Genomic DNA, 6,205 nt, shown 5'->3' with positions numbered 1-6,205 from the left:
ACCCAGAAACAAATTGGTAGAAAGAAATATGAAAAACTAGCATCTCCCTAGTGTTTGTTAGAGACATTTATGCCTGGAATCTCAAGAGCTGATTTTTTTAGATTGCTGATTATTCACTCTTATGGTTTAACAGACACTCAGAACTCAATGCAAGTACCAATTCCACTGTACCACACACCCTCATTGACTGTCCCCCTTTTCATAGTTGTTTAGAATTCATTGTCTATTACACCAGTGATCTCCAAAGAAAGGTATGTGTACCCTCAAGAGTCTGCAACACAGTCCATTAGGGCGTAGGAAGTACATGTTAAAATTTCTATTTGTTTTGCTTTCCTTTTGCATCCTTTTTAAAATTCAATTTTTGTGAGTTTTGTAATGTGTTAATTTTAGCATAGTAGCGTATGTATACTATTTTTAAGTATTTAAAATGTATATTGCTAGTACATGCTCAAAAATTTTTTAATGACAGAGATCCACGTCCAACAAAGTTTAGAGCCAATGTTCTATAGTTCTTTACTCATTTTAACATTTAAGTAATGACTGAATCTTCCTGGGCTCCTACTATCTTTATGATCTTAGGTGAGTTGTGAAATCTATGTACAAAATAAAACTAATAATGATACATTGCAAAAGATGTAGTGATGTGTATCATTTTTGTGAGATGAATTTTGTAAGAAATAAAGTGCTGTTCAAATGTGTGTGAACACTTTGGGAGCAGACAATAGTTCATTTGTGTACACCCAGGACTTTTCACAGTGGCTGGCAAATAGAATATGTTCAATAAATATATGAATGAATGAATGAATGAATGAATGAAGTCCGTATATCATTAACATTCTTATGAGAAAGAGCAAGATATGATGGAAAATATAAATGATCATAAATGAGAAGAACCAATTTAAGGCTTGCTGTATCCTTGGCCCTGTGATTTTGAAAAAGTCATTCATCTTTGCTGAGCTTAGTTTCTTCCATAAATTAAGCATAATAATATCATTCTCCTACCCTACCTCACAAGGTTGTTTACAGAATAAAATTTTTGTGAATTATATATATGAAAGTTTATCAAGAACTATAAAAAAACTCTATGCTAACATCGGTGATTATTTCTTATGTGTCTATCATCTCCTAGTAAATTGTACTTAACTGAAAGGAAAGATTCTTCCCTGCTTTATGCTTTAGTTACATTCCCTCTCGTGTCTAATGCAATGCTTTACCCATAATGAATTCTTAAAAAACAGAAGAAAGGAAGGAAGGAAGTGGGGAGGGAGAGAGGGAAGAAGAAAGGAAAGAAAAGCTTTTTAAGGAATGGTGGCCTTTTATTTTCAAACCTGCCCATACTTTTGAGCAAAAAGGTGGTGGTGTTTGAGGGGTTCCAACCAGTACCAGCTTGTGTCCCCCCAAGCACTTTCTATCAGGAAAAAGGCAAAGCATGTACTAAAGAGAGTGCTTGATTTATACCTGTCTAGGCAATCAACCTGCCACCCACAGAAGTGTTGGAAGTTTGGCAGTTAATCAGCAAGGCATTTTTTGTGCTCTATTCTCTATTGATAATCCTTTGAGTTTGTTCCATAATGGTATTTCTTAGTCATTTTGTCCCATAATGAAAGCTCTGTGGGTAAGGACTTAGTCTATACCTCCACAGCATCACCAGTGCCACAACAGTGCCTGGGTGCTCAATAAATACTTGTTGGATTAATAAATTAATCAACTCATGGAAATGAAGAATATGTATACTGAATTAAAAATTCGAAGTATTTATCCAGTCATTGATTTGATTTAATTCAGTAAAAGTTTTCCCCAATTTCTATCTTTATAGAAAAGATTGAAAAAACTAGAGTTTGCACTGAATTTTTTAGTTTTTAACCTTCCTCTCATATTCAAATTACATTACCATTTCTCTTTTATGTTTATGTGTATGCATGTTTGTTTTAAATGTATATAAATAATGGCCATCCTTTTTATTAAAACCCAGTCCTATCTAAACAATTTTTCTGAGGACTATATTTTATTTTTGAGAAAAAGGAAAAAAATAATCACCATGTTTGAACATACACACATCCATTCTCAAGGATATGCCTTTCTTTGGACTAATTACACCTTTTTCCAAATTTATAACCCAAGGAATCATTTTTCACACAAATCAGGAAGGTTATAGAATGTATTTTAGAATTTAACCATTCTATCATTATATTTATTTTCAGAAGTTGAATTATGAACTCAAAGATTAGAAAATAATCACATGGTTGGTATTATTTAAATGTGCTTTCCCTAAGACTCAAAATTTAGATGTAATTTTTCTCACTCTTCCAAATAGAACTTTTCTAAAGCAGTTGACTATTATCTCTACAAGGTTTATAGAGTAATAATACTGAGGGACCCAGAGTTGTTTCTAGTTGCTCAACTGACCAATTAAGTTTCTTTCTCTTTTCTCACCCTACCCACCTCTTGGTGAGTCAATTAAAGAGGAGCGAACTGGGCAAAAGGCAAGGAGTGAGGGATGAGGAGAGGCAAAGTCCTGGATAAAAAGAACTACATGATTAAATCCAGACTAATCAAGAGTTGACTTAAAATGGCCCTTTTTAAAGGAGACTTCAAACTGTTGTCTCCTAACCAGACTGGAGAATTCAATTTGGCAAGATCAGTTGATTCTTTTGCAGATGCTTCAACCTGACAGTGAGCAACATGTAGTGGTCTGGTTACCAAGGCAAGAAATTGGTAGCACAGAATAAGTGGAGATGAATCTTTTCCTAATCGATCAGGGTTACATTTCTTAGAGGTTGCTTAGCCTGTTACACATTAACAGCATGTTTTAAACACTTTTTGTGCTTTTTAAAATTGATATAATTATAGAAAATTTTTCTGCTAACAACTTAATTACAGGAAAAAATGATGATGAATCCTTAGCTACTGACTCATGTTCATAGCCTAGGATGCTAGGGATATTTCATAGTAGATTGGCATAATTCAACTTCTTTTGCATGGATGACTAAATTGGGCTCAAGTAGAACTTAATTTAGAGTTTATTCTATAAATATTCATTTACTACAATACAGTGAGATTCTTTTTTAAGTGACAGTTTCTACTCTATTAAATATATGCAATAAATTTTCCAGATGCCTAATAATATAACCAAGAAAAAAAATACTTTGGAGAATTGAAAAAAAGATTCATGCAATATCTGGATCTAAGCCAGCAATAAATAATTAATCCATCTAAATTATGTTTGTCCATAATGAAACCAAAGTACCAGCTTTCCAGATGTTCTTAACGTCACCCATCCCATTATAAGTCTGCAAATACTGACAGCACCTCCTTTGGGGCAGGGGAGATGTAAAAGAGAACATATGCTAGTGGAATGGGAGAATGCAACCATAGGCATGTTGGACAGAATAATTATAGTTCTTAAAGCAAGAATATTCAAGGAACATTGCATAATTGTGTGTTACTGAAAAATCACAATGATCAATTGACCAGTCTACAACATCCTCCACTAGAGATGGGGCACCTCCTTTTCAACAAGTACCCTTGGTACTGGAAGACAAGTGGCAGTTGTGAATTGCCAAATGTTCTACATATGTTGACTGTCAAACAAAGGATCATTTTTTTTCAGTATGTGTTTCCTGTTATGGATACTTAATTAATATTTGTTGGACTTTCTTTACTTCCTCATTGCACTTATTGCCATTTATCTATTTTCTTATTTGCTTATTTGTCTCCCATTCTAAACTGTATACTAACCATGGCCACTTGTATTAGGAAGAGAGATAGTTTTTTAATCAAGTTATAATTCATGCAGGAAAGTTCATATATACTTAGTGTAGAGGTCAACAAATTTTCACAAGTTGAACACAACTGTATAACAAGTGTCCAACTTAAGAAATAGACTAGCAGAGACTAGCAGCACCACAGAATACTCCTGCGTTCTAAGTTGTTAAATTCCAGTGGGAAACATTTCCTGACTTCTAAAAGACAAGATTTCTTTTGCCTGTTCTTGGACTTAATATAAATAAGATTATACAGCATGTATTGTTGTATGCCTGGGCTCTTTGGTTCAACATAAGATTCATATTTTTATGAGATCCGTAAAAATGCTATGTTTATGAGATTTGTATTGTGTGTAGTTGTAAATCATCCATGTCTCTCTGCAGTGTTACTTATGAGAAGATGCCATAATTTATCCATTCTATTGCTGATTTATATTTGGATAGTTTCTAGTTGGAACTATTCCAGATAATGCCACAATAAACATACATTCACAACAAATCTATGTCTTTTGGTGCACATATGTACGTATCTCTGTGGTATATATATCTAGCAGTGTAATTGTCAGGTCATTCCAAAGTGGTTAAACCAGTTGCAACTTTTACCATTAGTGTGTGAGGAGTGTTATCTGGTCTGTTCACCACTGTATCTCCTGCATATGTCACAGTGCTTAGCAACTAGTGGGTACTCAAAAACTTTTTGGCTAAATCTAATTGATATATGTTAGAAATATCTAAATAACTATTAGCACTTCATTTATTTTTTCAAGTTTGTAAAAAATGAAAACAATTTCTAGCCCACTTCATAATTTTACCAAAAACTATTCCTAGATAATCAGTTCCTGAAAATGAGACTTCACCATTCAATGCTGTTTTCTAGCACAAATAGCTGACTCAATGGAATAAACAGTATCAATTTGACAACATAACAGAGTATGGATATGTCAGCACTGAAAAACATTTTAGTCTCAACTTTCTCAACTCCCCTTTATACAGGTATGGACACAGAGGCCTAAAGAAATCAGATTAGGTGCCCTAGGATTAAGAAAGCATTCTTGGGATTCATAACTGCATATTCTTTTTTTCTCTTTAAAACTTCGAGTTGAATGATTATTTCATTTGTATAATGTGTTTTACCAAGAACAGGACAGAGTTTTATATTGGTGTAACATTCATATTTTTACTGTGACCACCCCCAAAAAACCTTTTTTTCATTACTTAAATAGAATAAATTTTCATTGCTATTTAAATTGCTTAGATTTTATATTTGGGATAAGATTTGCTCTTTTTTTTACATGATATGATCAGAATGAGTTCTCAAGATTGGTGGTTTTTTGGATGGACATTTTATTTGTTTATTTCTTTTTACCAAATGCACCTAATGAATAAGACCATGTTGAAGGATAATAAGGCTTTCTTTCATCTAAAGAATAGATACTTTATAGTGAATACAATAAAAATTGAGAGAAATTCAATTCGATATTTAATATGTTTCTACTCTGTGATTGCCAATACTCTGAAGAGGATTAAATCATTTCAGTGTTTCAAGGTCTGGGACATAGACTCAATTTGGATGAAGATATGTATAGTAGATTCTACTAATGACTTCAAATTTTTAACCCACTATTTGACTTTAAATTCAGTCATGTAACTTTCTTTGGAAAATGGAATGTTAGGGAATACAAGTGGCCAAAAGATTGAAAAGCACCTGTGCTACTAAGCTTTCTCTCTTGAGCCTCTCCTGTGACCATGAGATACCCATGAGTTCCCACAGGAAGTTGAGAGACATGTGGAACAGAGCCTAGCCTAGATTATCTGAGTTCCAGTTAACCTCCAGTTATATAAATGAGTCCAGCTGAGATCAACCAGGCTATTCTAAACCCCGTATAGATCAATTGATCATCCTTCCCCCAGAAAACCATTAAATATGTGATCTAAATAAGTGCTTGTTACAGTATACCACTGAAATGTCATTGTCATAGTGCAGTGGTATCAAAGAGATAGGTAACTGATACGTGTCATTACATAAGTACAGGTTGACAATGACCACATTTGCCAGAGGGTGGTAAAAGGTGCAGGTGCCACAGCAAGGGCAACCTGTTGGTAAATAAGAGGCTAATCCAAGTTAAAGATGTAAAGAGTCTTTAAAACAGGACTGCAATTAGGCATATAAGAGCTTAGAAGTCACACTTTGTCCTAACAACAAGTAAAAAGCTAAACAAACTGAAAAATCAACAACTCCCTTTAGATCTGTCAGAGAAATGAGGCCACAGGGTAAACTCCTGTCCCCAAAATGACTTTTATAATGTCTTATAGATCAGGAATCCACCTTTGGGATCCTTTCCATCCATCTAAACTTATTACTAACACATTTTATGTGCCATGTTTTGTCTTTCCAGAAATATCCTAGACTCTTCTGTGAGAATAAAATATTTACTTACTTA

Source organism: Pteropus vampyrus, unplaced genomic scaffold (genome assembly GCF_000151845.1).
Source record: "Pteropus vampyrus isolate Shadow unplaced genomic scaffold, Pvam_2.0 Scaffold4, whole genome shotgun sequence".
Classification (NCBI taxonomy): domain Eukaryota; kingdom Metazoa; phylum Chordata; class Mammalia; order Chiroptera; family Pteropodidae; genus Pteropus; species Pteropus vampyrus.
This window is presented reverse-complemented; position numbering follows the sequence as displayed.